At 38.8% G+C, this 27,265-nt stretch overlaps 1 protein-coding gene across 1 annotated transcript in view; it reads right to left on the bottom strand.

Annotated features, from left to right (window-relative positions):
- Positions 1-27,186, bottom strand: part of GNAQ (guanine nucleotide binding protein (G protein), q polypeptide) — a 341,430-nt gene extending 314,244 nt beyond the window's left edge. Inside the window, exon 1 of the mRNA XM_011984079.1 lies at positions 27,050-27,186. The gene's annotated coding sequence lies outside the window, so the exon portion shown is untranslated. The remainder of the gene's footprint in view (positions 1-27,049) is intronic.
- Between the last annotated feature and the right edge of the window lie 79 nt (positions 27,187-27,265).

Below are 27,265 nucleotides of genomic sequence, written 5' to 3'. Positions count from 1 at the left end.
CCCTTCTTTACTAAAAATACAAAAAATCAACCGGGTGTGGTAATGCACGCCTGTAATCCCAGCTACTGGGGAGGCTGAGGCATGAGAATCACTTGAACCGGGGACGCAGAGGTTGCAGTGAGCCTAGATAGCGTCACTGCACCCCAGTCTGGGCTGTGGAGCAAGACTGTCTCCAAAAAAAAAAAAAAAAAAAAGGCTGGAGTCTGAACTGTACCATAAGCTGCACTTGTAACACTTTGCCAAAGTCGAAAGCACCAACAATCAACTCACTCACTGAGCAAACACAAAAAAAGCATAATATATGCTAAATGCTATTACAGCACAAGACAAATTACATATCCTGCCTTCAGGGATCTGATAGATTGCTATGGAGGAACAAATGTCTATAAATCATCACAATTACAAGATGGGGCTGAATTTGCCCAAACCACCCAAAGCTGACCTCCAACTACAGATATCTGCACCTCTCTGCCTGAGGACTTTTCTCCAAGGTAAGGATGGCCACCTGAGAAGCCAAAGGTGGCAGGAATTGACAGCCCCCAAAGAGTCCCCAACTAACGACCATCCAAGGTTGGTATACAAATACTCCGGTTGGCTATGACTGAGCCACTGCACTCCAGCCTGGGTGATAGAGTAAGATTCTGTCTCAAAAAATAATAATAATAATAATAATAATTAAATTAAGTTAAATGCTCCAGCTACCTTACCCTTCAGGTGGGACAACTTTATAGCATCACCGTTCCCCAAAGCGGGGTCTCTGGACCCATGCCAACAGCAACATTATCACCAGGTGCTCACGAGAAATTCAGACTCTCAGGTCTCACCCCAGACCTGAGTCTGAACCTGCATTAGATTCTCATGAACATGGAAGTTTGAGAAGTCCTGCATGACATCATCTCCCAGAGCTTCTCCCCAGGCTTGACCTCCAACAGTGCACGGCCATTAGTGGTTTAATAATGCACCTTTATTGGCTGCCTTCCCTTAGTTATCTCACTTCTCCACTTGCACACCAACACCTCCTGCACATATCAAAAAAACTCAGACATAAACAAACATAAAACGTCATAGGAGTCAACAGAAACTTTGACCACTAGAGGGATCAGAAAAGACAATGAGAAAGAGGCACCATTTAACATGGGTTTTGAAACATGGTAGGATTTGCACAGGGAGCGATGGAGAAAAAAGCATCCTAGGGGTGGGAAAGAAGAGAGGAAAGCAACAAATATGTGAGAAGGGGAAGGAAAAAGGTTAGTGCCCTAGTTCAGCCAAAGTGTCAAACACCTGAAGGCAAGCAGTAAGAAATAAGGCTAGACGGCGGGGTAGGATCAGACAAACTTGACTGACAGATAAAGATATCTGGCCTTTCACAACGAACGCAAAGTAATTAATGGTTTGGACAGATGACAAAACCACAATTTTTCTCTTTTTCTGAGACAGGCTCTTGCTCTATCACCCAGGCTGGAGTGCAGTGGAGTGATCACGACTCACCGCAGCCTTCACCTCATAGGCTCAAGCGATCCTCCCACATCCCACGTAGCTGGGACAACAGGTGTGCACCACCACACCCAGCTAATTTTTGTATTTTTTGTAGAGATGGGGTTCTTCATGTTGCCCAGGCTGGTCTTGAACTCCTGGGCTCAAGCAATCTGCCCGCCTCAGCCTCCCAAAATGCTGGGATTACAGGCATGTGCCACTGTACCCAACCAACTGTAATTAATGTAGGTTAAGAAAAGTAACCTGAGAGCAACATGAAAAATGCAGGAAGGGTGGGGAATTAGTGTCTAGAGTGCTCCCCATTGTCTGGGGAAGTGGGAGTTTGCCCGGCCTCATGTGAAGGAGGAGGCCCAATACTAACTGAAGGGTAAACAACTGAGTGTTCTATGTGTGCATAATAATGTCTTACTCACAGCCGTTACCAAAACATATCATGGAAGAAGCAAAATAATAATCACATCACTGTGCATCTGGATAGTGATGTGGTGTTTTCAAGGAGCTTTTACCAACACCATCCCATGTGCTCCTCCCAACAAACTTGGTGCAGCAGTGCATGGGTCAAGGCTGCGGTGCCAATACTCTAGCCCACAGCACTCCACCTTAACCAAGTGGAGGCCTTCAGCAGTTGATGATGGGCATGTGTTAGGCGTCCCCAAGACCACTCCCCCAGGCTCAATGATTCACTTGGAAGACTCACCAGTCTCAGTATATAGTCGTATCATGGCTACAATGTATTACAAGAAAGCAAAATCAGCAAACTGAAAAGGATATGGGGTGAAGTCTGGAAGAAACCAGACACAAGCTTCCATGAGTCCTCTCCAAGTAGGGTCACACTTAATGCTGCCAACAACCAGTTGTGACAATAAACATGAAATGTCTTCCAGGAAAGTTATTGCATGCAGGTTTACTATGTTAACTCTTTCCTGTACAGGGTCATAAACGGATTCCTGGACCTTGAGTTTTAATCATGCTATTGATTTCAATGCTATAGCTAATTCCCAGAGGTAAACTGTCATAAATAGGAATCTGAGGGAGTTAGTACAGGTTGGGTATGTGAAATACACATACAATCTGTTCTAATCTGTCAGTTAATTTCAGAGGATAACACAATATGAAACAAATCCATTATGTGTGTGATGAGAAATATAATTACCTATTTCTATCTGGCTGCAATTATGTCAATAAAAAGGAAATATACTGCCCCCTGACCCATAAGATCTCAGTTCAGTAGGACTGTCTTCAACTGAGACACAGAACCAACCAAAAACATTGTTTTGTAAACACACACCAAAAAAATCCTAGAGAAAAATACTCGACAAGGCAATAAGAAGTAAACCTACTGTTGCTTTCCCCCATTCTCAGCATATGCCTAATTGGTACTACTAAATCATCTGAAATCCCAGGACTAAAACATTTCCAAGCATCATTCAAACTAGGATAGTGTTTGTTCCTTCTTTTCCTTTATTTGATCATGCTTTCAGAAACAATGCTTATCTTAAGGTCTCCTGAAATATGCCTTTTGGAAATTTACTGCAAAGTTATGATGAAAATTGAGTCATTTACATATGTGTGCTAACTTAGAACTGTCTAAATGTAACAAAGTCGGGTTTGAGACTTCTAACTCACAAATACAAGATTTTGCAATGTAATGCACAATTTTCTTAACCTCAGAGATATGGCCTTGGCTTGATGGGGTAAAAGATCACAGGAGGTTACTGGATGCATTTCTTGGCCTGTCAGGAGTACATTTCACTTCTTTTCTAGTGAAGTTTAGCACTGTGTGTGATGTTAGTCCTCATGAAAATGAGAGACAAGCCAAGTACTCTTTGCAACCTGGAATTGTTCAGCTTCACCAGAGTACTTAGCCAACGCAGATTCTTCCCGCTGTGCAATCCAGGGCTATTCTGATGACTGGTTCTACACTCAGAAGTCAGACTGCACTTGTACCTAAAAAGCAGTAGTACAGAAACTAAGTCTTTATGGTTTCAAGGTAGGTGACATTTGCCTCTAACGTATTCATCACACAAGGACTAAAAGGCAAGGAACAACCATTAGAGAAAACGCATGCAAATAAAAGAATTGATACTAATATTTGTCCCTTACCTTTCCTTTTCAGCTGGGAAAGAACAAGTAGAGAGCAATCTAAAAGCTTTTTTTTTTTTTTTTTGCAAAAGACACTTAAAAACCTTGACTCCGTCTTAAAAAAAAAAAAAAAAAAAACCTTGACTAAAATATTTAATTTTTAATAAGTGATATAACTTCATAAACACAGATTCTAATGCTGATAAACTTATTCACTGCATTCCCTTGCTCAAGCAAGTCACCCCCTAGAAAACAAGGAAGGAAAAAAAAAATCAAACAGCCTCTACACCATCTGATTTACCACGGGTTCTAAAAATTTATATGCAAGAACATACAAAGAAGGTTGAAAAAAGTACTCACATAGCCATAGCCATGCATTATTAATTTCAATTTCAACAGATATGAATTATGCTTCATTTGCTCAAAGCAAATGTCAGTACAACCACATTTTTTCTCAAAGGGAATCTTGATCATTGAAATTACACAAGCAGCACACTTACAACAAAGGCAGCTCTCTTAGACTAGCACTTTGACAAATCAGGGATACTTCTCCATCCAATCCCCATCTTGTGAGATCCCAGACATCTGGGAACGGGGCAATAATTTATCCACATGCAGTCAGCACATTTTAAAAACTCAGGTTTGGCTTCCAAGACTGAACTCTCCAGAAAAGAATATAAATCTTGTTAACCATAACTAGATTTAAGACGGTGTACCCCCACTATAAACCAAGGTACAGAACAATTTTTAAACACTGGTGTGAAGGCCAAAATTTTTTTTGGAATAATTCTCGTGAGCGAGAGAGAAGAAAATAAAAATGACTTTAGGCATTTCAATGAGCTATAATAATCATTGAGGCTAGAAAAGAAGATATTCTGGTAAGTTACCAAATTAAAGAAGAAATAAATTTAGTGACAACACTGCTTACAAGCAACACTCACAACAAGGTGAGACTCAACGACACTCAGGTGTGTTGTTTGAGCCTTCGGAAGACCCACGTACATCTACACAGGTGGGGGAAACATGGCCCCTGTAAAGGGGACATGCTCAAACCTTCACCCAGGCACCTCTTCTGTTAAAAGCTCCACAAAAAAGCAATATCCTGACCACTGTCCAGGAATCATCATACATCTGCTGTGAAGAAGGGCCTTCCACCTGTGGTGGCCAGCCACATGGGCTCAGGTCAGACTCAATTAAGAGATGGGGGCAAGGGAATGGGGTAAAAGGAGGGAGGGCAAGATCCTTTCTCAATTTTGTTAAATAATCATACATATACACTGAATAATACAACTTTCACTTAGCTATTGAATTTTTTTTTTTTTTTTTTGAGACGGAGTCTTGCTCTGTTGCCCAGGCTGGAATGCAGTGGCACGATTTCAGCTCACCGCAACCTCCGCTTCCCAGCTTGAAGCGATTCTCCTGCCTCAGCCTCTCGAGAAGCTGGGACTACAGGTGTGTGCCACAACACCCGGCTAATTTTTTGTATTTTTAGTAGAGACAGTGTTTCAGTGTTAGCCAGGATGGTCCAGATTTCCTGACCTCATGACTCGCCCGCCTCGGCTTCCCAAAGTTTTGGGATTACAGGTGTGAGCCACTGCGCCCAGCCAACTATCGAATTTCTTAAAGGAGAAATTTAAACATTGACACTAGCTAATGTTATTGCTAAAAATGTGGGCATACTGTCAAATAAAGTATACAGATTTCTAAGCTGGCTTTCTCTCTTTAAGAATCACTTGCCTTAGGAGGAGGATAAAGGGAGATTAAATCTATTTAGCTGTAAAGTAAATAGGCACCAAACGAAGTTCGCTTTTCCTAAATATTCTTTTTCTTCTACATGGAAATTAATATTCACAGAGAACAAGGAAAAAGAAAATACTTCTTCCCTCCTTAACAATAATGGCTATTATCAACTGGCTGGCAACCTAAACTTCAGGTTATCAGGAGAGACTAAAACAGTTCACCAACAATGTGCACTGCCAGGGGTGCCACCCCTTCACCTGCCACCACCACCACTACCACCACAGCTGTGACATGTAAGAAGCCCACTCCAGAAGGCCAATCTGATTTCCTCCTACAACAGGAGACTGTGCCACAGCCAAGGAAGAGCAGACGTCCCTCTCTCTTGATTTCTCTATTCTCTTTTATACCAAGACAAGTTAAGTAGCAAAGTCAAATGTGGGTAACCTATTGTTGGCTTCATGCCTATTAAGTAAACAACAAAGTAACAAACAAAGCCTTGGAATCAACTGGAGATTGATACAGAATGACAGACTATGGCAATCCGTCTTGAAATCTAAAAACTTCCATATCTTTACTGACAGTATTAACAAAAATACTTGTTTTTCCCCGATGTAACTACGAATCTTATTGTAATAGCTCCCTCTACTTTCCTTTAGAGAATGAACTGGGTAGAATTACAAATGCTAGAAATTGAGAATAAAGTTTAAATGAATCTGATCTTGGAAGGATGTCCTCACAGAATTAGTACGAAATTCAATAGGAATAAGAACTCTCAGAATTGAAAACAATTCCATGCAAATACATGATAAAGGGAAAAGGAAAAATGCAGAAGACTATGTACTATCACAGATGACCACAGATCAAAAACAGACTAGCAGTGCAATGTTGTATCAAGAAAAATGAAACAAACATGAACTGGTACTGGTAGAGAACGTTATTGAGTGCCCTTTGCACAAAAATTGCTGTAATCCTTGGGATTATTTATTTAGACAAAAAGACAAAGATTTCTAGAGTCACACGAATCTCAGGGAGGAAAGACAGAAATATCTACTCTGACTTCATCAAGGCACACATCAAGTGTTGGGTTTCATTATAGGTAATTTTTAAAAGATGAGAACAATCAGGATATTAAGGAACAAGATTTTATTCCTGCTTTATGAGAAATGATGGCAAGAACTCATGATAGTTCATAAAAGGAAAAAAGCTATCCCCAAGGGTGTCATGAGGCCAACTTCAATTACTGGAAGAAAAAGATGTGTTCCAGTGGGTTCCAGTCTCTCCGTGTTCCCCAGGAACAGAACCCACAGATTTCAGCTCAATGAAAGATTTCTAATAAACACAGATAACTGAAGATGGAATTAATTGGGGGGTAATGTTCTCATCATTGAATGTAGAGGGGAACAGACTTAATGACAAATTGGGGATGTTACAGAAGCCACTCAAGTATGGTGCATGCTTGGACTTTAAAGCACATTCTTAACTGAGATTCTATAATTATAACTCTCTATGAAAGACTTCACATGTGTTAATTACAGTCATCAAGACTCATAAAGCACACTTCCTGGAAAGATGGCAGCCCTCTAAAAACAGAAACTTCCTTTCTACCCCTCAAGATGAACAAAAAGAAAAAAAAAAAGTATAAGGAAAAACCTCATCTACATTAACAATAGCAACGGACCTATCAACCAGAAGTAATACAAATGGACCAAACAGAAGCGGCTGGGAGTCTACACAGAGCTCTTTTGCTTGTAAAAACAGTACAGTGTTGAGGGAAGTAAGTGGCAAAGGTTCTCAAAGACTCCCTATGTCCCTCAACTTCAAGGAACAAGTAGTGTCTCATTAGAACTCACATTCCAACCTATTCTAGCCATGAAGGGGCTAAAGAGGAACAACATAGCCAACAGATCTGTTTTCCCCTCTGACCTGACTTATTTACTGGAAAAGGTGAGGGCCAAAAGCAAGACTACTTTGTAAAGTGGTCTAGAAATGCAGAGAAAAAGACCCTATAGATGCATAGCAAAAAAAATCCCCAAAACAGCAAGGCTCCATTCTGAATGACTTATCATCAAAGTGGCTGGCTCACTCAAAAGAGAAGGAACAAACAGAATCAGTTGTGAGATGAAGCAAAGTTCATAGTAGCCACTGCCAGAGAGCCCTCCCTACCACTCTACTCAGACAACTGAACAGCTAAAAATAGAATATATACCATCATCTTCCAGTCCTCCAGCTCAAGTGCTAAGGGAAAGATACAAACAGACCCAAGACAAATAGGGAAGGAAGTCAATGAGATTCCACCCACCCTATTTTTGGACAAATACGAGGGCCAGACAAAATTTGGAGCAATCCTAAGCACAAATGAAGACAAGGCGAAGGACGTGCAAAAGAAAAATGAAGAGAACGCTCTGAAAGGTTTACTCTAGAAAACAGAAGAAAAAAATGGACGATAATTGCTTTGCACTATATCAAGAAAATGTAACAAAATGTGCATTGTTGAAATAGGACATTCTAGAAAATAAGGTGAAACAAAAATTGTCAGAGTTAAGAAAGGAAATGAGAAAAAACAATACTGCAGAACTTAAAAATGAATCTGAAGCATCAAAGATACAGCAGGCACTTCATTCATTTGATACCTACTTACTGGCACTTGACATTTATATTCCAAACAGTGCCAAATCAGCATTGCAGACACAAGATTTGGGCAAACCATACAAATAATGGAGAGATACAGCAATTAAAGGGAAGCTGACAGCTTTGGCAGAGAAACAACAAAAATTCAATTATGAATGATTGGTGTACCTAAAGAAGAAAAACAATTCCTGTGGAATATAAAAAAAATATTCAATGATAAAACAGGGAAGATCCTTGAAATGAAAGAATATTATAGAGGTGGAGTGGGTTCAGTGCTTCAAGATAAATAACAAAAACTATAAAACACTGAAGCATGACCTGGAGTAGTTGTTAAGCTTTCATGTTATGGAAACAAAGAAACAAATAACCAAATTTTTAAAAAAGCAAATCACGAAGAAAAAATATTCAGGCTGGCCAGAGACTTATCAAATCTATCTGCTGAGAAACAACAGAGAAAAATCTACTACAGGGCAAGCACGGTAGGTAAAGAAGAGATCTAATCCAAGAATTCTATACCCATGCAAGTTATTAATATATGCATGCCACAGAAAGGCATTTTCTGTTTTTTTGAGACGGAGTCTCACCCTGTCACCCAGGCTGGAGTGCAATGGCACGATCTCAGCTCACTGTAACCTCCGCCTCCCAGGTTCAAGTGATTCTCCTGCCTCAGCCTCCCAAGTAGCTGGGATTACAGATGCACACCATCAAACTTGGCTAATTTTTCTGTATCTTTAGTAGAGACGGATTTTCACCACGCTGGCCAGATTGGTACTCCTGACCTCGTAATCCAACCTGCTTCGGCCTCCCAAAGTGCTAGGATTACAGGTGTAAGCCACCTCACCTGGCCTCAGAAAGGAATTTTCAAATACCCAAGAATTCAGGAAATATATCACCCATGGACCCATCATTAAAAAACCTATCTGAAGGTACAATCTAGCCAACTCATAGATGAATAAAAATAAAAGCATATAATTAAATTGAGAGAAGAAATATTTGATGATAAGCATTTAAACACAGAACTAACGCTAAATATGCATCTTAATTGCAGACACAAATATATATATACACACATATATGTACACAATTTCTGAAAGAAAACAGAATAAAAAAGCGATAAATAACAATATTCTTAAATGAGGTTCCTTAGGTTTAATTATGATTCCCTGTGATCATCCCACATATTCAATATGAAATCAGAGGATTAAGAGTTTTAGAAAGTGTGAAAATAAATAAACTCTAGGTATGAAATTTGAGACTACTACAGAATCACTTTCAAAACATTAAAGATCACATTGGCTGCAAGATCAAATGTTAACTTGATGCCAGCAAAGATGAACAAAGAGTGAAGAAAGGGGGCGTAAGTGGAAAGAAGAGCAAATTACTGCAGGATTAAGAGGGCAGATGTAGGTGAATAGTTAGGAATCTGTAATCAGGAGGAAGAACAGAATAAAGGAAATGTAAATTAGAGCAATGAATGTGGAAGTGATCTGAACACCATAAACACCTCTCCTTCCATCTGACACAAATACCCATATTATATTCAAATTAAGGTAATTTCAATTTTATGTTTAGCCTTTTAATAACCATCAATAAATCCTAGACTTCAGAAAGACGCCCTTAGCCACGGACAATTTTGTTTTTCTTACAAGACTTTTATCATCTGATATATCCGATGTTGCCTCTGAGAAGACTGTCAAAGAAATATATAAAATAAAATGTGTTGATGCTATTACCACGAAGATTTAGAGAACCATTCTAAGGCTGGTATTGCGAATTTGTCTATAACAGACAGGAACAAAAAAGTTAACACATGAAAATAAAATACCAGAAAAAACGGAAAATGGAGTAATCAGAGGTTGGCAAATACCTGCCAGAATGCCAAATTCAGCTTCTGTTTGTTTTTGTAAAAAAAATTGCATTTGAACATAATCATACTCATTTATTAACAAACTGTTTGTGGCAGAGTTGAGTAGTTCTAATAGAGGCCATATAGCCCAAAAGCCAAAAATATTTACTATCTAACCCTTAAAGTTTGCTGATGATCCCCGGTACGGGTAAAAAAAAATTCCCTCCCATGCAGGGGAGGGACATATAATACCATCTGGTCTCTGAAGATGATAAACTGAGAAACGTAGATTGAATATGACTACTGAAAGTTATATAGGCTACCAATAGTAAAATTAAAAGCAGAGTACATACCTTTCAAATTATCAGCGTGGAAAGCACAACAAACCCAATACAAATCCCAAAGGAGAAAGAGAAAAGGAAACAATGGAGAAAGAGGAATAGGGGTAGCTGCAAGAAATCAAGAAAGAATCAGAAAACAGAAATCAGATGCCAATAAACCCTAACCATATTCATCATACATCAAGTGTAAGAAGAATATACTCAACTATTTTAGGAAAAGACTCACTCAGGCTGAGGTTTAAAAAAACAAAAACTTTAGGCTGGGCGTGGTGGCTCACTCTTGTAATCCCAACACTTTGGGAGGCCGAGGCAGGCGGATCACAAGACCAGTCTGGCCAACATGGTGAAACCCTGCTTCTACTAAAAATACAAAAATTAGCTAGGTGTGGTGGCACACGCCTATAATCCCAGCTACTCAGGAGGCTGAGGCAGGAGAATTGCTTGAACCCGGGAAGACGGAGATTGCAGTGAGCCGAGATCACGCCACTGCACTCCAGCCTGGGCAACAGAACTAAATTCAGTCCTAAAAAAAAAAAAAAAAAAACTTTTGAGGGTAGCAAAAACAAAGAATAGTTGAAAATAAATGAGAGACATACATCAAGTAAATGCAAACAAAAGAACAATAATACTACTCAACAATGCTGAGTTCAAGATATAATAGCATTAACTTACATAAAAGGTAATGTGGTCATGACAAACTTTTAATTCTCATCGATTTTTTTATGTTCCTCATAAGAATACAGTCATACGCCACATAACAATGTTTCAGTCAATAACAGACCACATAAATAACTGTGGTCCCACAAGATTATAATGGAGCTGAAAAATTCCTATCGCCTAGTGACATCGTAGCTATCATACAACACATTACTCACATGTTTGTGGTAATGCTTGTGCAACAAACCTACCAAGCTGCCAGTTGCACAAAACTGTACAGTCATGTCCTAGACCCTCACATTCACTCACCACTCACTGACACCCAGAGTAATTTCCAGCCGGCAAGCTCCATTCATGGTAAGTGCAATCTATGTATACCATATTTTATTACCGAACCTTTTCTATGTTAAGATATGTTTGGACACACAAATACTTACCACTGTGCTACAAAAGCCTGCAGTGTTCAGTACAATAACATGCTTTACAGGTTTGCAGTCTAGGAGCAATAGGCTTTACCACACAGCCTATATGTGTGTTGTAGGCTATATAATTTAGATTTGTGTAAGTACACTCTAGAAGGCTCACACAATAACAACATCACTTGGCCACAAATTTCTCAGAAGGTATCTCCATTGTTAAGCAACACGTAACTATACTTACGTAGAGCAAAATTTCTGGAAATAGGAGAAAATGCCACAAACACGAGAGTCATGGAAGACTTCTGCAGAATTCTCAGTACTCGGCAGATTCACACACAATATAAAGGAGATTAGCAGCAAATCTAAGTAATAAAATTATATAATACACATATATTTATGGTTTTAAGACATACACACGTATGCATTTTATGTACCCATGAAATAAAACTTGACTATATATATTAGACTACAATAAATTTCAAAAAGTAAAAACAGTACAGACCATATTCTATCAAAATGACCTCAGAATAAATAACAAAGGTTGAAAAAAAATCACAACCACTTGAAAAATTTAAAATACATTAAACAATCCTGGTTCAAAAATAAAAATAAAAATTGTAATTTTAGAATATCTGTAAAAGGATAAGAATGCTACACAGGGACATGTAAAAAAACACAAAGCCTTAAACATTACTAATTCAAATTAGAAAGTATTTTTTAAAATAATCTAAGAATTGGCCCGGTGCGGTGGCTCACGCCTATAATCCCAGCACTTTGGGAGGCCGAGGCGGGTGGATCATGAGGTCAGGAGATCGAGACCATCCTGGCTAACACGGTGAAACCCCGTCTCTACTAAAAATATAAAAAATTAGCCGGGCATGGTGGCGGGCTCTTGTAGTCCCAGCTACTCGGGAGGCTGAGGCAGGAGAATGGTGTGAACCGGAAGGCAGAGCTTGCAGTGAGCTGAGATTGCGCCACTGCGCTCCAGCCTGGGTGACAGAGTGAGACTTCGTCTCGAAAAAAAAAAAATCTAAGAACTTTAATTCAAGAAAAAGTAAAAAATAAATCCAGAAAAACTGCAAGAAAAAAGTAATAAAGATAAGAAAAATTAATTAACAACAAGAATACCAAGACAACTCAATGAGAAAAGAATACGTTTGTTTCAACATAGGACAACTGAATATTCACACACAAAGGATTATGTTGAAACTTCACATCACACCATATACAAAAATCAACTCAAAGCGTAAGACCTAAAACTACAAACTCTTAGAAAAGAGAGGTAAATTTTTGTGACCTTGGATTTTTCCAATGGTTTCTTCCATATGAGACCAAAAAACAGAAGCAAGTCTTACAAAGTAGATAAACTGGACTTCATCACCATTTAAAACTGTTGTGCTTCAGAACAATTCTGCATATAGCCAAATCTATCATCTAATCTTATCAGTTCTGTTTTTTCCCCCTTGGAGACATTTGTCCTAGGGCACTCCATCCTTCCATAAAGAAAACCATCAAATTTTTAGAAATACATAAATTAGGCCGGGCACAGTGGCTCACACCTGTAATCCCAGCACTCTGGGAGGCTGAGGTGGGCGGATCATGAGGCCAGGCGATTGAGACCATCTTGGCTAACACAGCAAAACCCCCTCTCTACTAAAAATACAAAAAATTAGCTAGGCATGGTGGCGGGTGCCTGTCGTCCCAGCTACTCGGGAGGGCTGAGGCAGAAGAATCACTGAACCTGGGAGGCAGAGGTTGCAGTGAGGTAAGATTGCGCCACCGCACTCCAGGCTGGGCGACAGAGCAAGACTCCGTCTCAAAAAAAAAAAAAAAAGAAATATAGAAATAAAGTGAAAGCTAAAAGTGACAGAAAATCTAATTCAAATGATAAGTTGAGGCATCTGTTAATTATTTTTGTAGGCATATTTTGTAATTTTGTTAGTATATTTTGTACGCAGTTTAGAAAATAAAAACTGTAAAATGAATATTGATTCAATAAAATGCAAATAAACACAACGAGATGTCTTTTTTTTTACCCATTAAATTGACATAATCCAATGACAGCTAAAACTGTTATGTGTTGTGTTATGTTACGTTATGTGATGTTATGGACCAAAACAGTTGATAATCAAACTCTAAAAAATGTGCATGAAAACAATCATACAAGCATGCAAAAATACCCAACAAGGTTCACTGTAGCACTGATTATAACATTTTCTTAATAGAATCAAAGTAAATATTCATTAAAAGGTATCAGGTATAAATGGCAGTGTGCTGGTATTTAACAATGAGGTCTTCCACAGACGTGAGTAAGCCCTAATCTCTATCTGCCAATTTCTGTGTTGTAAACCCTAGCACCTTGTCTGATTTCAAGCCACCAAAGTTCATTCACTAAATGTAGAGTTGAGACAGAAAAATGTGCAAAACTGGCTTTTGTGAGCAGGTACAAACTAGCTGCATCACATCACTGTATGATTCAAAATGCATGGAAACACTAAAAAGCCATAAATAGGATCCAAAATATTTATATTAACATGGCAAGACATTCTACACATTACTGAATGAAAAAAATCCTATTACACATAGAACAGCTTACGCTGTGTCATCTGTGACACTGAAACTTATATGTACATTTCATCTTTATTTTGAAAGAAAAAGAACCATACATCAGTGACATATAACACACTACATTCAACCTAGTTTTGCCCATAACAATGGCAGTAAATCTAGCTTTCATGGAATAGCTAAAGCAGATCATGATTTTTATTTTAAAACAGAATAGCAAAAGATCAACAGTTTTGGCTTATAGTAATTAAAAACTTCTGTATCAAATAATACAAAACAAAGAAAAGGAAAAACAACAGACTGGCGTTACGTTTTTGGCAATAAAAATGACAAAAGGCTAATTTCATTTCTAGGTCTGGAGCTCAAAAATAGGCAAAGAAAATGAAACAATTCACAAAAGAAGCAATTCAACTAGAAACAAACATACGGGAAAATGATCAAATCAATGCAAAGTTTAGAACTATGTACTACGTACCATGTTTGCCTACTAACTTACTAGTATTCTAATAATATTGTTCATGATGCTGCAAACTGTATACAATCATTTCAGAACATGTTTTGGGTATGTATAACCAAGGTTGTAAAATTTTTCATATCCTCAGACCTAGAAATAACATTTCTATGAATCTATTCTAACAAAATTGTCTGAGTGCATGTTTTAAAAAGCTATCTCCACCAAGAACTTCATCACAGCATTATTTTTAAAACGAAATCAGTGGGAGAAACCTAAATGTACAAAAAAAAAGAGTAAACAATACATATCCTCTCAAAAGAATCTTATACAGTCCTTTCAAATGCTAATATGAAGTCTACATAGCCACATAAAAAATGCTTACAACCTAATGTTAAATTGATCACATCTATGTAAAAAAACAGAAAAATAAAACAGACTATAAAGGAATGTGCAAAAAGAGAGCACGGTTCTTAGGTTAGACCGGTATATTTTTGATAAATTTATGAATACATTTTAAAACGCTTTATTAAATTTTGTGCAAAAAATTTGCATTACTTGTAAAATTTCAAAATCACTGAAAAACAGGCTATAAAAAATGTAATTAAATAACAGAATGTGGGTTGTCATTCTTTCAAAGACTAGCATGAAAACAACATAATGTATTTCTTAAGAACATCAGAAAATTCTTAAGTGGAAGAAAATAAACATTTCTTCTCGACTCAAATTTGGACTGTCTATTAAGCACAATAGTTTTTCTCCTTACTAAACTTTTTTTTCTTACTATTTTAACAAACAACCAAACCAACAAAGGACAGTATCTCAGGTGCTCTTACGTCATTCCAAAAAGAGAATAAAAGACAACGTAAATTCAGGCCATAGCATACTGCTTAAAGATACATTATAGTATAAAACATAAAGATATTTTTAATAGAAATCATTGTGTCAAGCCACAATTAAGGACTAGGGATGAACAACACATTAATTAATTCTGAGATGGATACACTGTAATTTGAGTAGCAATTCACAGGTAGACTCCAGGGGTTTAGAAACATCTTCCCACCTACTACAGAAGAATCTGTTCCCCTAAGAAGCATGGCCTAGAGTAGAAAGCCCTACAGAAAATACGTTTCTCAAAGGACAGAGCTAGTGATTTTGATGAAAATATACTTGGAATCAGGATTTCCCTAACAAAATATTGATGAAGTCCTATAATTTCCTCCATTACAATGCCATTCTTTACCAAGATGTATTGGATAAGGAAACACAAACTGTTTCTCTGAAAATGATAAAGCAACATACAGGTATTTTCTCCCATATAAGATGAGAAAATGCATGGGACTCATCACTACAAGAAGTGGTATGTGCACAAAATTTGTAATCGTTTCTAATGTGATTTGGATAACATCTTAGATGGTAACCCACGGCAAAATAGGAGAAAGTAGAATGTTCTGAGGACACCCATTCATTAGCCCTTGAAGACAGCAAGAACCTTCCATCTCCACACTCCATGTCAGAGCCAAACTTGACTCCAAAAGGAGATAATGCTTGGCAATTCATTAATTCTTGGACCATTAGGAAGTAATTGATAAATAAAAATATAAAGTTTCATTTCAAGTACCTTTTGTTTCTGCATTACCGAGTTTTTCTCTCAAATTATAAAAAATTATTCAAATTGTCCAAAATATATGCAGCTTCATTTTGAATATCAGTCATAATTACAAAGAGACTTTAGGAACCTTTAGGCTAGGCACGGTGCTCATGCCTGTAATCCCAACACTTTGGGAGGCCAAGGTGGGTGGATCACCTGAGATCAGGAGTTCAAGACCAGCCTGACTAACACGGTGAAATCCCATCTCTACTAAAAATACAAAAAACTAGCCAGGTGTGGTGGTGGGCGCCTGTAATCCCAACTACTTGGGAGGCTGAGGAAGGAGAATCACTTGAACCTGGGAGGCAGAGGGTGCAGTGAGCCGAGATCGCACCACTGCACTCCAGCCTGGGTGACAGAGTGAGACTCCAACTCAAAAAAGAAAGAAAGAAAGAAAGAAAAGAAAGAGACTTTAGGAACCTTTAAAAATCCTAGGGAAAAAGTCTACTCTTAGGCTTGGATGTAATGGCCCAGAATATGAACAAGACACAAGAGCATACATTCAATTGATAGGTGCCTTTTCTCAGCTAAAAGGTGTTATTTCTACATTATATGCCTCCACTTTGCATGAATCTACCTGGCAAGAATATCTCATGATATTGCTTATTTATTTATTGCCGTGGGCAACTGAAAGCTATTTTACTATAGGAGATGCAAGTCAAGCAAAAGCAGATTTCCTGTGCAAGGATGTCTCAAGAGACATCTCATAACCCATCACAGGATTAGCAGAGTTCTCAGAACAGTAATAGATGCATTTCTATCACCTGAAACAGCTGACAGAAAAAAAAAAAAAAAAAAAACATGGAGGAAACATGTTGCAAATTTTCTTTATACTCTGTCACCGGTTTTTCTCAGGACACAGCTTACTGAGAGTTCTACACTTACCTATTTAACCACTTCTGGGAACAAAAGGACAGGAATGAGTACATGCAACACAAACTACTCCCATCCCACCAAGGCTTCTACACTTACTTGCTCATCTCCCAACCCACCATCTGGGTGAGGAAGGGCACAGTGGATTTGACAATGAGGATGAAAACACGTGGTAGGATGGTGGAGGCGGCCAGAAGAGGCAGCATTGGTCTGGCTCTTCCTGACTGAGAACATCAATCCAAGGCATGAGGCACCTCTCCTTTGCTCTTCTCTCCTCTCCAGAGCCCAGCAAAGACACAACAGCGCTACCCCTATTGGCATCAACACCCTCTGCCCTTCCAAGCCCCATGGGACTGCCTATTACTCTACCCTATCTACGCCTGTTCCTTTCCCTGGCACCCATTCAACTGCTAATGTGAGATCAAGGTAAGGAAGCTCAACGCTGATAAGATGATGAGGAGAAGGCCCTCGGCCAGGAGTAAAGTGGGCCTAGGAATGCCAATTGCCTGCCTGGCACCTCCAGCGGAATTAAGCTTTTCTTACAGTTTCTCCAGAATTAGCATGAGAGTCTAGCTGCTCTTTCTTTGGCCACAGAGTCTTTGTCCAGAATGCAAATGAGGGACACAGAAAGCTGCCTCTTTTTTTTTTTTTTTTTTTAAGACAAGGTCTCACTCTGTTACCTAAGCTGGAGTGCAGTGGCACGATCACAGCTCACCGCAGCCTTGACCACCCGGACTCCTAAGTAACTGGGACCACAGGCATAAGCACCCACGCCCTGCTAATTTTTGTATTTTTGGTAGAGACCAGGTCTTACCATGTTGCCGAGGCTGGTCTTGAACTCTTGGGCTCAAGCGATCTCACTGCCTTGGCTTCCCAAAGTGCTGGGATTACATGCGTGAACCATCACACCTGGCAAAGCTGATTTCTTAAGGTTTCTCTGATCATGGTCATGCCAACGGAGGATGGCTCAGAGGCCATAGCATTAGATATATTTTAAAGCAAAAAATTATAAAAATCCTTTACTTCTTTGAATGCATGCTATAGATGTTTCTACCATTATTTTTTTTTTCTGGTTTTAATGAAAGCCCCAAGAAAGTAAGGGCACAGTGATGGAAAAAGAAATGAACACACAAGATCCATCTAATGTTTAATTCTAAATCTATCCTAGAAATTCCTAGAAAAGAGACCTGCTAGCTCCAACTATAAAGCTGCCCCCTAGATGTGCCCTATTGGGCATTCCCAGCGCTCAGGCTCACTGGGCAACCAGCTATCACTGAAAATGGCAGAGATGGGCTTGGGCAACAAGATTATTTGTAGGCAAAGGAAAAGCAACGTTGTGCTTGGCTTCTGTCACACATACACTAAAGAGAAGCAATGCTTAATGACCAATGAAGGAAAAAAACAAACAAAAAGCAGTAGTAAGTCAAAGGAAGCTGCGTGAGGATACGGAAGAAAAGACCCAGTCCTGAGCCGAGCAGCGATGGAACACTGCGTCTCTTGGGCTCCACCTCTGTGCCTCCCAGGATATCGCCCTTCCCGCAGGAAGCAAGAGACCCATGCTGATATGACAGGAGGTTTCTGATACCAGTTCTTGTGAAGACATTGCAACTATCAGCAGCATGCCAGGCGGCACCAGGGGAGCTCCGCACAGACTCACTAAGGCTTCATTCACAGGCCCCCGTCAAAGTGCTCCCCACTGCAGGGCACTCGGAGTTATTATAGAGGGCAAAGAGAAGAGCCAGGCCAGTCTGAAGGAGCCACCAGACCTGGCAATGCCTCCTGGTAGAGCCCATCACCGCTAGAGACGGCAGCAAGCTCAGACCCCTCCTCCAGGGGTGAGTTTGGGCAGAACGCGGCCGAGACGCCAAAGCCGCAAAGGAGAAGGAGAAAAAGCTTCAAAGTTCAAATGGTCCTTAGAGATCATCTGGTGAAATCTCTTCATCTACAGGTTTCTATAGAAAAAGCAAATGATCAAAATACCCTGAGGTTAGTTCTGTGGGAAAAAAAGATTCCATAAGCAGGGTAGGAATACTTCACCCCACTTTCAGTCACAGATTTTAGAAAAGATATATGTAACAAATCCAAAATGCACAGCCATAGAAGGTGCTTATTTAGCCAAAAATTAAACATAAAAAACTTTCACAAAACCAGTCTGCCATCGTTTTTAAATTATTGCATGACTTACCAATGCTCAAAAATGTATCACAAGAGTTACGGAGACAAGAGAGTTAAACCTGGCAATCTTTTAAAGGCAAACTGAACAAGAATTAAAGTCATCTTGTATTATTAGAACAAGTCACAGGAAATGGGTCATCTCTCTAGGACAAGGGGAAAATTGCATTTGCCATCTGCAGAAAGAACACATACTATAATGAAGGAGCTCTGCAAAGCGCAGGTCCTAAATATCAATTCACATGGCAAGAAAATATCAAAACAAACCCATCCCAAAAATGTGCTCAGGCTGATTGGGAATAACGAAAGTAAAGGCCACTGCTACTGCCATCACCCTTAACTACCTGTATGGAAATATAATCAGGAAAATATGAGAAAAGGATTTTCAAATCATTAAATGAGAAAGATGCCTACACGTGCCTACAGCACCTTCTCCCCTCTTCCAGCATATGCACTGCATCCAATTCTGAAACCCACTGGCCTGTGATAGATTATCCAGCACGGGCTCACTAACTCTCTGTTGGTAATCATGAACCAATCTCAAGTCCCTGCCCTCTGGAAAAGGAAGGAGAATTTTACATTGTGTTCAGTAACAATTTATTTTTGCTTTGCAGACCAGAGTAAGTATTGCAAAAGAAAGTTAATCATCTCCTAAACACACATTCACAAATTCCTTCCTTTGAAATGTATTAAAGCACCCAACTTCCCCTCTCACCAGCTCACAGCCACATGATGTCTCACAGAAGCACTAACTTGGAAGTTCTCTAAATCATAAGGAAATGTGCAAGTCAGAGAATCTGAGGAATCTCTTTAGCATTTATTTAAGAAAGATCTGATGAGGAATTAAATGGGTGGATGGTATTCACACGGAAGGGATGGGTAGGGGGGCTACAGAAATCACTGGTAGACTGAAAAGTAAGTGGGTAAATCACAGAAGCATTCCTCTTTAGAAGCAACTAGATGCCTGCAGTTACCAGTAACTACATGCGGGTAGAAGATGTCACCAATCACCCTGTTGCCCCTACAGTAAAAGAAAATACAGAAAAGAAACAATAAAAAAGAAAAAAAAAAAACTTTCAACATAAAAGAAACAAAAATTCTATTTCTATTTTTTAGAAAGTGATGCTGATCAAAAAAAAAAAGTCGGATTCTTGGAAAGCACAATTAATTCATGATTTTAGTTTTCCAAAGGGAAAAAACATGAGGCTATCTCCTAGAAATACGTATAACTATGTTTCTAAACATCACTGTTCGCTTCTGGTAACAGAGCCAGAAAGTCTGGCTAGATCTCTTTTTCTTTAATTTGTGGGTCAATTATTGTGTGTGTACACACACACACACACACACACAATATAATGGCATTAGTAACATTTTCTTTTCGAACTGCACCACAATCCATTACACACTTCCTTGAAAACAACTACTTTATTTCTAAAGCAGACATATAGTTCACAATCCATGATTAATCCTGTAATAAAATTAGGTGCACGGACTGTCAAATTTCAAAACACTTGTGTGTGTTAACAGCTTTCCATTGAAACAGCTGGATCAATTGCTATTGGCTTTTAACTGGAAACACTGAGAATGTTCAACTGAAACGTTGTCCCTAGAGAACAAATGAGAGGCAGGCAAGAAGACAAAAACTGTTCCATCTTTAAAACAGAATTCCTTTTACTGTGCCCCCAGTGGCCCACAAAACAGCAAAGAGGAGTGGAAAATGGAGAACATATGGATGATGCCTATTAGAAGAAAGCAGGGAATTTAAATTCACTTCCTCCGATTACCCTCCATTCGTTTTGAAATCCAGTTTTCCACACACATCCCTAGTTACTGATAATAGAATCATCAGCAACTGAGATAAAGATACAAGAACAAGGATCTTTGCCTTCATGGAGCTTCCAATCCACTTAGAAACACAAGGTAAGTGGTCATAAGCAGTTTCTCATGCATAAAGGCAAAAAATGATACATTCCAAAGGACAGAGTTCAGATTCTCAAGATCATCCGCATTCCCCAGTCCTGTGATCCCCAGGAAGCTCCTACAATGGCCTTCAGACTATTCTGTCTCTTTCTGTGGATGCCAATAGAAAAGCCAAAGCCAGGAAGGATAAAAGTCAGAAGGGCATGTCAGTATGAGGACATCAGCTACAAAACAAGAACTGTGCAAAGTGCTGAGTCTTTCCTGTTGGCAAATAAGACATAAGGAGCATTTCATACAGCACATTATTTGGCACATACTAGGTGCCCATATTTGTTCCTTTGACTAGCATTCTGTCATGAAACTGTTCCTTCTTAAGTTATGCCTGGTAAAAAAAAAAAAAAAAATCAGAAGAAATATTTTTTAATAACTGACAAGTGTTATGTTGAAAAAATGGATATGAAATATCTTCCTAATTTGATTTTTAAATAATACTAATTTTGTTCTTTAAAATTAACCATAAAGGTTTTTAACAAAATATTCTGCACTGATTATGGCTATGTATAAACGTTAACAACACAGCTGCATAGTGAATCCAATTTGGGATTCTTGGCACTGCAATATGGACATTTATTTTTGTTTGTAAAGCCTACATTGATGACCACCTAGGATGTGTTAACTAATTTCGTCAGTATGCCCAGGTCCTTTTTACTACACGTTAGATGAGAAATCAGACAGATTTTTACATATCGGTAATGTAACAAATCAAAGGTGCTTGTTGAACAACTTCCTATAATTTTATTAGTAACAGCTATTCACACAAAATTGTGTTTGGGTCTGAGGGGAGCTCTTTCTTTAATGTTACTCCATTTGGCAGAATAAGAGTAAACGTTCACGGTTTACTGTAGTCAGTTTTTGCCACAGATTTAATTACCAACAATCGCACATTTTACCTTCTAGTGCTATTTCACACTTCCCTAGGATTAAGTCTACAGAGATCTTAACATGACTTAAAAGGCATTACAAAAGTTTTCCTTTGAAAAATGTGACTGCCTCCCGCTCCAACCAGGAAATTCGACTTTTAAATTTGTTGCTTCACATACTTGTATTTTCCTCAACCCAATACAGAGGAAACAGATTCCCTCCACCTTCTCAGGGAGAAAGCAATCCTAACCTCCTTATAAAATGGCTTCTCTCTCTTCCAAGATGTACCCTTTGAGCTCCCTATTTTCCCTCTACAACATCCAATCAACATTTCCACTAATATTAACGGAACGAATAACTCCCCCTAAGGAAAAATTAATATGAATGCTGGAATCAAAACCTTTCTTAGAAAATCTTGTTAATTTCTTTTCAAGTTAAGTTTGCCTGGATCATAAAGAAAAATCTGTTCCTTTTTTCTGCTAAGTTTAGCATAGCACGCAGCCTCACAACTGCAAAGCCTGTTTCAGGTCCTAAAAAATTCATCTGTAATAAAAATCGTAACTGTTTTCAATAGGCACTTCTGAAAATTGAACATAAGCCATTTCTCCTAAAGTAGAGCTGAGTTGGTTTTCTTTTTTAATGAAAAAGATTATATCAAATTTATTTGTATTAAACAAAATAGCTACTGAATTAGTCTTCTGGTTCTCCTTTCTAAACTTACTTTAAAATATGTGAATAGATAAACCTGCAATATTTTCACTGTTCAGCAGGGTTTTAATTTGTGCCAGATTTGCCATATGAAGAAATAGCATATAGGGGTACAGGATGGGACATTATATGGAGATCCAGACAATGAATCTACATAGTTCAATGCAAAAATCTTACTCTGAAGGCTTTGTTACACAGTCAGAGCCACAGTTTTGATTTTTATGGAGGATATTCCCACTTTGCTCTTCTGATATAAACTATAAGTACTTTGTTTCAACAACAACAAAAAAAGGGAACTGTATCCAAATAAATCCTGACATTCAGAAACATATTCAACACTTGGAAACTAAAAGAGTAGCAAAAAATAAAACCTGTTAGTCCTTAAAGCAGTCTCATAAACACCATTATTTTGTTATTTCTAGGGAGCTGTTGTTATTGCGGCTACTTAGACCAAGGCTTTCATTCAACGATTCTAAGTCACCATCCTAGATGGCACTGACCTCTAGGTTAATCCAGGCAATCAACACACCCACTCCAGTGAACTTTACTGAGGGGTAGTGGAAAGCGTGCTCTTTTCCAGATGTTTAGAAATTAACTCCTCATACAGTTTAAATTCGCTACAGCATTTCCAGCCTTCCAAGCCCTTTCTTGGTCTAAAACTGTACAGCTTTCAGTACAAATGCATATCCTTCATATTAAAAATGTTTTAACTGCAATTCCTGAAATTCTGTATTTAATTATGGTGGGTTTGCTCATGTTATTGTATAGGTCAATCACAAACACTCAGTTAGGCATCACCTGTGGTCTACAGAATATTAAAACTTCACTGAGCCCTGTACCATGGAGAAAACTGTATGGTAAAAAGATGAGAGGGTTAAACTAGCCTCTGCACGATAAAAAGTAATAAAAATATAGAACGGCTTTTCTTTTCTTTAAACTTTCATGCTTTAAGCATGACTGCTACCATTCTCAAATGCATCCAGTACAGAACTGTAATACACTGATTTAATGTGTGATGCAACATCTTACATTAACACTTCCTATCCTGGAATGCATTTATAATCAATTGGCTCAAAGAGTTACGCACAATTTTTTAAGATCCTGATTATATCTGCCACAGATAAAAACACTATATATTCCTATGTTTCTATAAAGGTATTCATTATTGTCTGTTCTAATCTCCAGCAGGATGGTAATAAATAAATTCATTTACTCAGCCAATATTTATTGAGAGCATTCTACGAGTTAGATATTGTGCTTGAAGCTGGGATTTAATAGTGAGTAAAACAGACACAACCCATACTCTCGTATGTCTGCAGTGTACAACAGGAAGAAAATCTATGCTCATATACAAAATTCAGTTCAGAATTCCAAGAGCATTTAAGGTCTTCCATTTAAGACTGGCCTATCGCGACCAGCCTAACATGGTAAAACCCCAGCTCTACTAAATATAAAAACAAATAGTTAGGCGTGGTGGCGTATGCCTGTAATCCAAGCTACTTGGGAGGCTGAGACAGGAGAATCGCTTGTACCTGGGAGGCAGAAGTTGCAGTGAGCTGAGGTCAAGCCATTGCACTCCTGCCTGGGCAACAAGAGCAAAACTCCATCTCAAAAAAAAAAAAAAAAAAAGACTGGCCTAAACTTTGCCTGTTTCAATAGCGATAATTCAATCAATTAAAGGGGGTTTGCTAAATCTTCCTATTTGATAATTAAGATCTAAAGAGTAAAAGACTTCAAAAACACGTAAAATAAGAACAGGTTAATAGGAAAAAAATGTTTCTTCTAGGAACTGAAAAAAATTTCAGGATAACTATATGTAACATGAAGCAGGCATTCAAGGCCATTTGTATTACACAGACTTACAGACAAATTACATTAAATGAGGTTATCTACATACCACCAATAGAAATATTTAGTGAATATTCATGAAGATTAATCAATTAAAGGAAATATGTGCTTTACACCTACAAAATACACAAAAACATTAACCAAGTAAAAATGAAGTATGCTCTTGTGTATCTACATTGAATGCAGAGACTAAGTTTTGAGTGTCAAAATAAACACTAAATGAATTCAAAGAATGAGTAAGTTAAAAGACAACAAGAAAATAATTCAAAATTTAATGTAATATTCTTACAGTGGTAGATTTCAGGGTTCACGTTTCTAAAGTTAAAATAAAAATATATAATATATAAGCATATGGAATAAATTTGGAAGATTAGCACAGTTGCCGAATATAAATGAAAATAGCCCAAATTTTACTGCCATACTTTCATCTAGTCAGGTACCTACTAGTTGCCTTTTTAAATGTCTCCATATTATTAATATACAAAAGTAAATAATTGTATGAGCAAATGCAAGGGTACCCACTTTTATCCCTGTCAAACAAATCCTTTTCCATTAAAATGGCATCAAGTCTTGAACTAAAATTTACTTTGAAAACAATTTTATACTGAATTTCATTTCAAAATACAGTTATTCCTCCATTAACTGGTTAAAAATATTAGTAATCTTTAAACTGTGAATGGATACATTCTATAATCTCCTCTGGACAGGTTTTGTTTAAATGATAGAAGGAACCAGAACATTCAGTCTACACATCAAAGCAGCAAATCAGGAATTCCTCAAATGAAATCCTTCCCTAATATCTTCCTTGTTGAAATCAACCGTCCTGGATTCAAAAACTCCTGAAATCACACTCATACACACACACGCACGCACAAATCCACATTTAGCGTACATTACTATATAGTGTATTGTGGTATTTATGTTGCAAAGGCAACATACCAAGAACATGAAGCAGTAACAATACTTGCATGATGTTCCGCGAATAAGAGGAAAAAAAAGTTCTCCACACTACCACCACTTTAGCAGTAAAACTGGTTTACACTTTTTCTCAGAAAATTATCTCCAAGTTCATTTTTAAAAGCACAGTGTTATTTAAACACACAGTATGGAATTAAGCATCCATGTAAGTGTATTTCCCTTAAACATTCAAACCTAGGCCCATTGACAAACCGGTTCCCTGGGCTTCAACTCTTAGCTGCTGGGAAACTCAGAGCTGTCACTTTTCAGGCAAACAGGGTTGGGTGGAGAGACCTCAACTGCCCAGTTCACAGTTAAACAGAAACAAAGACTGTCAACAGGGCAACAGAAGAAACAAAACAATTCTTAAAACAAGTCTCTCTAAAATACGTGCTTTTCCCCTTAATCATGCACTTAAACACTCTACATATTTCTTTTGTTCTTTATTTTCTTCTCAATCTTGAGAACTCAGAAATTCAACTGCCTGTTTTCAGTCATTAGAAGTAGCTCAAAATGAGAATTTAAAAAAAAAAAAAAATCTTTACTTTCCAACTGCAGTTTGCCTCCTCCCTGGCTTCATTCCCCTAAGCTCACCTCTTTCATCTAGTGTTTCGCCTTCAGTTCTTTATAAACATGTGCCCATTTATCTGAGTTTCAAAATGAAGACATAAAGCATGTCATGTGAATTAACTATTAGTAACTATGTGTGTGATCAGTATATTTTGTTCCTGCTTGTAAATGATCCAGTACATAAGCAGTTCATTCCCAAAGGCAATTGGTTCCTTGAGCCAGCAAATGGAATGCTCAAGATAAGAAAGAAAATGCATGCTTCTCAAACACCAACTGACAGTACAATATTCTTTTCTTACAGAAATGTTTGAGAAACACATTTATTATACATGCAAATATCCAGAACACAAGACATTTTTCAGGCCTGTTACTGCAAAGCTGTTTGCTCTTCCTACCACAATAGCTCAGGGTTCTGTCACTGTGGCTTGTATGTGAATCCTGATCGCTTGATTCTGAACATCCTCTCTGAGATAATCATCAATAAATTTCTATTTGAGAAATGGCATTTTCTTGCTAACTTAGAGCTAAAACAGAATTTTTTTTCAAGACTAGAGGAAAATTTTTCCTGTATGCTTCCCGTTTTCCTTCTAGCCCAGATTTCAAAGATATTAAAATGCTATGTGTTTTAAACAAAAGGTTTCTATTTGTTGCCAAGAGAGTAACTGAGAGACTGCACTGGTTTTCGGCAGTAACTATTGTGAATTCAGGCCTACATCTGGGTTGCCTCATTAAACAAAAGATACCGGTCGCTGTCAACAACCACACAGCACAACGCTCCCCTACCCTCATCTTTATCTAGAAGCAACGGTGCAGACGAGAATCACGCCTGTCACCATCCACTAGCCAAGAAACTCTTCTAGGCTCCCTCCTTTCGATGGTCTGGTGGCTAGAGAACAGCACTTCTGTGACACATTTGGGCTCGCCCTCCCGCCCCGCCCCCAATACACAGGCCCTTTCCTTGGAGGGCCAACCACTTGGCTTCCTCATCATCAGTGCTCCGGGAACCCAGTTGCCCACCGTTCCCCCATTCCCTCCTGACCCCAGAGGGCACTGATAATGGATGCACACCGGCCACCCCACCGCAGGCCATCCCCCAACGTGCCCCAGCTCCGCTCGCCACCCGCTGGGCCACACACACGGCTCCCCGCGCCACCACCCCATGGGATGCCGCGGCCACGACACTGGAAGTTCAACCCCTCTGCCCACCTTTCCACCCCCGCGCCTCTGGCCGGAGTGATCTGCCATTTAGCAGATGCACAGCAGATAAGGCACAGCCCTCAGGGACCCAAAAAGAAAAAAGCCGAGACACCCGGCAGGGCAGCCGCGACCCCTCTGCTGCGTGTGTGTGTGTGTGTGTGTGTGTGTGTGTGTAACGCGCCCGCGTTGTGTGTGTGTGTGTGTGTAACGCGCCCGCGCGCCCGC

Source organism: Mandrillus leucophaeus, unplaced genomic scaffold (assembly GCF_000951045.1).
Source record: "Mandrillus leucophaeus isolate KB7577 unplaced genomic scaffold, Mleu.le_1.0 Scaffold260, whole genome shotgun sequence".
In the NCBI taxonomy this organism is placed as follows: domain Eukaryota; kingdom Metazoa; phylum Chordata; class Mammalia; order Primates; family Cercopithecidae; genus Mandrillus; species Mandrillus leucophaeus.
Note: the sequence above shows the minus strand (reverse complement) of the source record. Positions and strands in the feature narration are given on the sequence as shown.